The sequence below is a fragment of the Prionailurus viverrinus genome, chromosome D2 (genome assembly GCF_022837055.1).
Source record: "Prionailurus viverrinus isolate Anna chromosome D2, UM_Priviv_1.0, whole genome shotgun sequence".
In the NCBI taxonomy this organism is placed as follows: Eukaryota; Metazoa; Chordata; class Mammalia; order Carnivora; family Felidae; genus Prionailurus; species Prionailurus viverrinus.
In genome coordinates, this window is record NC_062571.1 from 15,115,343 (window position 1) to 15,124,695 (window position 9,353).

General features: G+C 43.6%; 1 protein-coding gene across 2 annotated transcripts in view; it reads right to left on the minus strand.

Annotated features, from left to right (window-relative positions):
• MAP3K21 (mitogen-activated protein kinase kinase kinase 21) overlaps positions 1 to 9,353 on the minus strand; it is a 64,577-nt gene that overhangs the window by 53,883 nt on the left and 1,341 nt on the right. The gene's annotated exons all lie outside the window — the stretch shown is intronic.

Consider the following 9,353-nt stretch of genomic DNA (forward strand, 5'->3'; position numbering starts at 1 on the left):
AAAATAGAGTTTCTCATTGCTCTGGTGCCCAATCCAAAAGCCACCGTACAACCCTTTTCCTGGACACATACGATACTCAGTTTGAATGAGAAAACTTCCTACATTTCATCGTGTGAAAACCTAGCTCAGTATTTGTGTCACTTTGGTCTTTTCACAAAGTAGGTGACAAAGCAAACGGAGGGAGGAATTCTTCCACCATATGCTACACTGACATATTAGTGAACAGAAAGTCACATATCTCATACTATTGGATGCAATGTTTGCAGAAAAGCAGAAACCCAATGCGCTCCTTCAAATCACCTTACGCCACGAAGAACTCAAACATTCCTACGTGCAGCCAAGACTCTCCCCCAGATGGCACGTAATTTGGTCTTTGGCCAATAGCTTAGAGAATTGGACTAGTGGTGAAACGGTTACAATAGCAACACAGTTCTTCGTGCCTCCTCCTTGACCCTCAACTTATCAACCCAAGTTACAAGCAGACCTGCCACAGCACGCAGATGGCAGCACCTGTACAGAGAACAAAGCTCCAGACTGTGTCCTCCTACTGCTGGCTCGTCCCAATCAAGCAAATTAGCCAAATCCAAAAAGACCCTCCCCCCAACCAAGATGAATAAATACATGACTATACGATACTATATACCGCAGAATGACTAATAATGATGTTAAGGTTGTAGAAAACTTTTAGGCATCAAGGAGTTCACGCACAACAGCTTTAAATTTATTTAAAGCACTCAAAGTATTTCTAAGTAACATACAAAAACGAGTCTCCTCACCAGCTTACACTTAGACTGTGTCTTACAGCTTACTTCCTCAACGCTTTGACATATGCCAGGAGTCAGCAAACTACACCCCATGGGCCAAGTCCAGCCCATGTAGACAGCCCAATGTCTACTTTGTAAATAAAGTTTTATTGGAACACAGCCACACTCATTTGTTTACATACTGTCTGTGGATGTTTTCAGCTACAACAGCATAGATGACCAACTGCAACAGACACCTTAATATTTACTGTCCGGGGCTTCACAGGAAAAGTGTGCTGACCCCAGGAGTACACTATCTCGCTTTATCCTCACATCACCCTATTCAGGAAGTCAGTGCCCGTGAGCCCACAGTTGGTGAGCTGTGGAGTCAGGGTGCAGACCTCCGACACCACAGGGACACTATTTGTCACCCAACGTCAAAGGCCAAATGCTTAAAGATATTCCTTTCCCCAGAGACACAAGCCCAGAAGAAGCCACCCAGACTCTCACCCGGTGTCCTCTATGACCAACCATCCAATTTCATCAGACAGTGAACTGGATTTCAGATGCAGTGTGTATTCATGGAAGAATTTATAGATCAACCCAGAAAACCACCAAGAAGGAACCCACAAATCTTGCCCTTTGAACAATTTCCGAACTTGGTGCCGCATTGAAATCATCTGGAAGCCTTTTAAAAAACATATTGCTGCATCAAAGGCCCAGATTGATTAATGAATGGACAGAGTTAAATTTGTGTTAAAGCAAGTTAGTAAAACATTAATGGCAGGAGAGTGTATAAGTGCTCGCTTAAAGTTCCTTCAGTTGCGTATTTCAAGATGTTTGAAATAAAATGGTAGAAGAAAATTCATTGCTTGTTCCCGACTACGGTCAACTAAATCAGAACATCCAAAAACGAGACAAGGGATTTTACTTTTTAAATTTTTTTTTTCCAACGTTTATTTATTTTTGAGACAGAGAGAGACAGAGCATGAACGGGGGAGGGGCAGAGAGAGAGGGAGACACAGAATGGGAAACAGGCTCCAGGCTCTGAGCCATCAGCCCAGAGCCTGATGCGGGGCTCGAACTCCCGGACCGCGAGATCGTGACCTGGCTGAAGTCGGACGCTCAACCGACTGCGCCACCCAGGCGCCCCGGGATTTTACTTTTTAAAAGCTCACGAGGAGCTTCCGATACCACATCTGGTGTACGAACAGCTGCTCCAGAGTGCCGTTCGTTACCAACAGACCTGATCGTCTGGCCTAGAGGGTCTCAAAGTATGGTCCAGGGGCCCCTGGGCATCCTCACGGTGGCAAGAGATTGCAGAAGCCACAAAGTGGCTTTTTAAAATTTTTTTTTAAATATTTTTAAATATTTAAATATTTTTAAAATATTTTTTAAAAAATTTAATGTTTATTTTTGAGAGACAGAGAGACAGAACACAAGCAGGGGAGAGGCAGAGGCAGAGGGAGACACAGAATCCAAAGCAGGCTGCAGGCTCCGAGCTGTCAGCACAGAACCCAACACGGGACCCGAACTCGCGAGCCATGAGATCATGACCTGAGCCGGAGTTGGACACCTAACCGACTGAGCCACCCAAGCGCCCCTATTATTAAATATTTTTAAGTTTATCATTTCAGGTTTCTAACTTGGTAAATATCAGTAGCTATAACCCACGTAAACAACAGCTCTTTGGGGTCCTGATGATAAACACTTGAGAACTGTTCATCCAGGCAGTAGATGGAGAAGATAAATGCTCAAGTTCTGGGATCAGAGGCTCTGGATTCAACAAGGGACCTTGACAAAGGCAAGTAAACCCTGGCTTCAGTTTCTTCATCTGCAAAATGCGGACAGTCAAAAGGGTGCTGTGAGGCATAAATGAGAAGCAGGTTTGGGCAGTGCCAGTACTTTGGAGGCATTAGGTAAGTGTGAGCCATCATTCCTATTACGGCCATTGCTTAGTTGGTTTTTTTGTTTTGTTTTTTAATGTTTATTCATTTTTGACAGAGAGAGAGAGAGAGAGAGAGAGAGAGAGAGAGAGAGAGAGAGAATGAGCGGGGGAGGGGCAGAGAGACAGGGAGACACAGAATCTGAAGCAGGCTCCAGGCTCTGAGCTGTCAGCACAGAGCCTGACGCAGGGCTCAAACTCACGAACTCTGAGATCACGACTTGAGCCAAAGTCGGACGCCTAACCGACTGAGCCACTGAGATGCCCCAGGGCCATTGCTTAGTTAACGCACTTGAGACGAAGCAGCATTTGAGATGATTTTAAAATTTTTTAACATTTATTCATTTTTGAGAGACAGAGCATAAGTGGGAGAAGGGCAGAGAGGAAGGAAGACACAGAATCTGAAGCAGGCTCCAGGCTGCAGCACAGAGCCTGATGTGGGGCTCGAACCCACGCATCAGGAGATCATGACATAAGCTGAAGTCAGATGCTTAACTACTAAGCCACCCAGGCGCCCCAAGAGAGATGAATTAAAAAAAAATTTTTTTTTAACATTTATTCATTTTTGAGAGACAGAGAGAGACAGAGCACGAGTGGGGGAGGAGCAGAGAGACAGAGGGAGACACAGAATCCGAAGCAGGCTCCAGGCTCTGAGCTGTTAGCACAGTCTCACTGACCGCGAGATCATGACTTGAGCTGAAGTCAGACACCCAAATGACTGAGCCACCCAGGCACCCCGAGATGAATTTTTAAAAATAACTAAATTCATACTGATTGGAGGTCAGCTGTAAAAATCTGCTTCAGGCTCCCAAATAAAACCAGCACAGTTCTGCCAGCCTGTGTAGGAACCCTTGCTCTGCCCCCTGACATTCCTTACTGAGGTGTTTCACCTTTTGGGAGCTCCTCAGGGCTGGGGAGGGTTTGGGGACAGTCACTGATACTTGGAATGAAAATCATCAGCCTGGCATGGTAAATCTGGTCACTATTTCCTAACTCTAGTGAATCAGAGAGACAAAATGCTCTCAACTAACTCACCAAATAAACAGCGATTATAAAAACTAGGCTCCAGTCATAAATGATAAACAATTTACGTCAAATCAGTGTCTAAGTATTTTAATTTTTACTGCCCTGCTGATAAGCTAGGATAGGACAGTCATAAAGCAAATTATCCCAGGCTCGTGTTTCTTTTTTCCGTACAAATGTTAACCTTTCAGCCGACCAGACCACGTTCTTCCTGAAAACCTTTAATGGCTGCCTCTTGTTAGTCTATACATGTTAGTATGGCGTTCGAGGCCCTCACTCACTGCTGGCCACGTGCTGAATGCCTGTTTCCTTCCCACGAAACTCCTTGACTGCCCTTCATTCTAGCTGCACCTGACTACCCTTGGTTCCCTAAAAATGTCCTTTGTTTTCATGCCAGTTTTTCCACAAACGCCTTTGATGAGTAAAAGAAACATCAAACAGATTTCCTCCCCAGGACTCTGTCTGCATCCAACAGAGGAATTCAGCAGACCGTATCAGAAATCTAGAAATTCAGGCTCAATGAGGTTATACAACTTGCCCAAGGTCACACGGCTCCTAAATGACAACACTGATCATCGAACCCAGGTCTGACGGAGGTGGAAGGCAATGCTCCCGCCAGTAGCTACGCTGTCCTGGCGAAGTTCAACCCTTGCGTGCAAACAGGGCTTTCAGACACCTTCTGAAATGGATGGAGTGGTCTTCCCTTCTCTTCTTTCCTTCACTAGGCTTTGATCCACTTGACAATGACTACAAGCATGATCTGATCAGATGCGTAGAGTGGAATCAGCCTGCATGATCCAGAACCAAATAACTGACACCCCCCCCCGCCCCCCGCAACCCTAACAGCTATAAAAAAATGGGTGCTGGCCTAGTTATTTTTTTTTTATTAAAAAAAAATTTTTTTTAACGTTTATTCATTTTTGAGAGACAAAGAAAGACAGCATGAGCGGGGAAGGGGCAGAGAGAGGGAGACACAAGAATGCAAAAGCAGGCTCCAGGCTCGTTGCTGACAGCACAGAGCCCGACATGGGGCTCGAACTCACGAATTGTGAGATCATGGCATGAGCCGGAGTCGGATGCTCAACCGACTGAGCCACCCAGGCGCCCCATGGCCTAGTTATTTTTAATATGCAAGTCTGAAAATGGTAGGGGAAGATGTGGGGACCCTTCATCATTGCTATTCTTCTAAAAATATATCCTTTACCTGGTTTTTTTTTGTTTGTTTCAGAATGAGATTAGCCCTTGCCACCATTGGGGTATCTGTACTCATCTTCCTGTGCCCCTTGGAGTAGAAGGAGGCTGTGGCATGAAGCTACACGTCTGGAATAAAAGAACAGACGAGAGGAGGAAGAAGATGCATGTCTTTTAACTGATAATAGCGTAATTAATAGCTCCTCCAAATCACTCTGATGAGCTATTTAAGCACCTTATCTGGAGACGACAGTTCCTATAATTTTCTCAAATAGTTCCTTTATTTACACCGTACTACTAATAAGAAAAACCAAAAAAAAAAAAAAAAAAAAAAAAAGAAAGAAAAGAAAAAAATTCCTTTTGTAGTTCGTTTTAGGGAGAGCTCTAAATTGCATTTGGTAATAAATCTAAGTATGTCCACTTATTGATTGTAAATGCCACTGTTGATAATATATGTAATAATGATTCCCCAGAAGGCTAAAAAAAAAAAATATCAGGATAAAAAAATCGCTGAAAAGTATAAAAGCAAGTAGCTACCAAAATTTGTGGCTCAGTTTCTCACGAGATATTTGTTTTCTGCTAAGAGCACCACCACCACAACTCGGTAAGCAGTAGTAAAAAACGAACCGACAGACATAAATTATGCCACATAATCTTGTCTTCAATCCTGAATCACGCCAGAATAAACAAAACACAGACTCAATCCTAATAATTCAAACAATCCTCAGTAATTCGCGTACTGTACTAGTTTGTCTCCACTCCTCCTTGGTAACTTCCCTGAAAACGACTTCCATTGGGTGAAACCAATGCCTTCTTTGGCAGGAGCAACCTCAACAGCCTCCGCATAGGCCAATTTCAAGTCCATTCTCCACAGCAGCGAGAGTCATCCTGTAAACACACCATTGGATCCCACCACTCCTCTGCACAGAATGCCTCCAGGTTCCAGACAGTCCGCACTCAGAGCGGAACCCCCCCATGGGTCACGGCCGCAAGCCCCACCATGCCTACCCCTGCTCGACCCTCGGCCTCAGCCTCCGGGTCTTCCCTCCTCTCCCTGAGAAGGGAGGCTCAAGGCTGCTTCAATCTCCCTTTGCCTGGATCTTTGCTTGACTCATGCTTCCTCCTCACCCACGTCTCTGTGTCACTCCTCAGGGTGGCTTCCCTGGACCACCCGTCTGACTGACACCCTCCCCCTCCGCCCCATCACTGTCTGCTATCGCCATGCTTAATCCTCGTGACCGTACTCAGTCACATTTGCCACTGCATGGCTACGGTCTTTCTTTCTTGCTAGGCTGCGTCCTATGCCAGCAGGGATATTGTCGTCGGGTTTGCCACTGTGTCCCTAGGGCCCAGTAGTGTCTGGGGAAGGGGAGGGGGAGGGCTCAAGGTTTACTGAATAAACGCTCAATGATTTTTCTCCCTTCTCTGCATGGGTGGAAAACTGGCCAAGTTCATAGGAACCCCATGTTGCCTCATACTGTTCTCTAGTTGTTGCATACAGACTTGGCAAGGCATTTTCTACACACTTTGCACCCCAGGAGTGACAGGGCCTAGCATGTTTTAACAACATAAATGATGCTTAAAACGTGCTAAATTTGGCTCAACTTTAAATCTTTGGCTGTTAGAAAAGGAACAAAGCAGTTGATTCCAACACAACACAGCTATGATTTTAACATAAACTCCACCTCAAATATATGATAAAACTTAAAAAGACCAATGAGAAAAGAGGAAAGAAAAAATACCTAACAAAAGCCATATCTTCCTATGACAAATTTAAACATTTGTTTTAAACAATAATTTCAACTAACTTGGTTCCAGGTAGTTTTACACTGGCTCTTTGTAGGCTCCAGAATGAAGATAAAATTCAATATTGATTTTTAAAACCTTGTTTACATTATCATTAACTCACTACCACCATTAGCAAATAACTAATAAATTCAAACAAAACACACTGTAATAGAATTTCACGTTTGAGAACACTCAAACGTCTGAACAAGAAGTTATGGCTTCAGGGGTGCCTGGGTGGCTCAGTCAGTTAAACTCTTGGTTTTGGCTCAAGTCATGATCTCGTGATTTGTGAGTTCGAGCCCCGCACTGGGCTCCATGCTGATAGCGCAGAGCCTGCTTGGGATTCTCTCTCTCTCTCTCTCTCTCTCTCTCTCTCTCTCTCTCTCCCCCTACCCTGCTTGTGCTCATGCTCTCTCTTTCTCTTTCAAAGTAAATAAACTTAAAAAAAAAAGTTATGGCTTCACAGATCACAAGAGAATTCCCAAAGTATCTGCATTTATTCATTGAATAAATAAGACCAGAAAGTGAGGATAAGGCAATGTGCTAGGCATTGTGATTTGCACATTTTGGGACCTATTAAAAATATCCACATTATAGTAATTTAAAAACTATAGCAATGGTCCTACTGTAACAAGTACTTGGCTAAGCTAACGACCAAGCCAATCACATCTTTTTCAAAGTACAACAATTTAAAGCAAAGACAGCCTTGCCTGACAGTTACAGACATTAAAACGCTCCAGGAAGTTTGGCAATTTATTCCGAGAGTGAAAATGCTTTCAAAAACTAAGTTGGGGCATATAACCACGTCCAAATGATACATCCACTCCTGTGCAGGAGTCTGTTCAAGTTTCCTGCTGTCATTAAAAACCACTTAACCATGTTATTATTTCAGGGTCATGTTATTTCTTTTTACTACTTAATAGTATTAGCTCTATGAAAGATATTAATTCATATAAAAAGGTTGGTGATTGGAACATGGATTATTCTCCCCATCTATGCTTTGACAAATACTAGCAAACGTACTCTACCTTTATGAACAGATTCATGAAGACCTCAAGCATCATCACCATCCAACAAGACAAGACAAAGTAAGCATAATGCAAAGTAATAGTTACAGACCCTTTAGTTTTTTGATCTAAGGATCAACCTAACCCAAACTGTTTGCCTGCGTTGGTAACTGACGCCCTGCAACAGGGTAAGTAAGCCTGTAGAATGGCAGGTTCCACGTGTATCACAGAACTGCAGCAAATGCCCAGGCAGAGCAAGCAATGATGTTCTTTTTTGCTGTCCTTAAAACACCAGGTTTTGCAGAAAATAACCAGCAAATAAGGACTTGCAGGACATCACCGAGGAGAGAACTTATGGAACCCACAGACTGTGCACACACACCTTGTTCTGTGGCAGCAATTGGAACACACCTTGTTCTGTGGCAACCGTGTCTGTTAGACCTATCTATCCTTCAAGGACAGCATATTCCAGGAAATAAGCACCAACTGGTAGTGAACGCTGTCAGGTTTGAAGCATTTACAAAAGTAAGTACATTGAAAATTGTGCTGTGTCTTTACTGTAACATGTAGTCCCAAAGTAAATAATCCTAGGTCCTCCATGTGACCTCTGTCCAAACTCAGAACACAAGACCACTGCCATTTTTCTATGCCATATCTTGTTTGAATTTGCTTCTGACACTTGAGTAGTTGCAAACTAGATTATAAGACTATAATTTGTATCGGGGGTTGGCAGGAGTCCTAAAAAAAAAAAAAAAAAAAAAGAAACTAAAACTATCCAATGCTTGCCTGCAGGTACCAACACTTTAAATAGTCTGATTCCCATAATGAAAGTCGGATATTCGTCATTTTCAAATAACTTTCAGTGCGGAAGAATTCTGAATAGGAAAAAGAATCCACACACACATGAAACAAATAGATCATTTCTTCCTGTCACTCTTTTTTTCTGCAGACTTGGGGAAGGACAATGTTTCCGTTTGGGTTAGCGCCTGTCCCAGCAGGTTTTACCAGGTTGAAAGACAGGCGGCTGCGGTAGGCCAATGCCAGTTCTGGCTGCATCTTTAATCTTTCACAAGATTTCATCCCATCCTAAGAATATGAAGGGATCTTCAATGCTGAAGAACCAAGTTTCAACAGCGATCCCATTCCCAGTTTTATAAGGTGAAATTTCACAGGATTCGGGTTTAGCCCATTTGTCAGTTCTCTATGGACAGCTAGAAAAATCCATCTTGATTTATAAACAAAGTAAAGGACACAGGCCAGGTCTTCAGGATTTCAAGTACGTGTGCAAGGACAACGCGCTTGCTGGTAGCCTAAACGTGCATGATGGCACAAACCGGTGTTTATTTTCTGGAGACCTGTCATCAACACTCAAGCTACCAAACCAATGATAAAATCCCACTTCCTGTGCAGAGACGTCTGAATGAAAATCTCTGGAAATTGTCAAAGGACACGAAGCCATATTCAAAGTGGTAAAGAGCGACTTCAATTCAGCACTCGTAAAGCGGAAGGAAAGGAGGAGTTTGATGAAGCCGACAAGGAGGGCCAAGGGTTCCCCAGGTTATGAGGCCCCGGTTTGCAGTTCCATAAAATGAGCCACTTATTGTACCTCAAGGCCAAACGGCACCGTGGGGTTTCCAGGAGATCCAGCTATTTAAC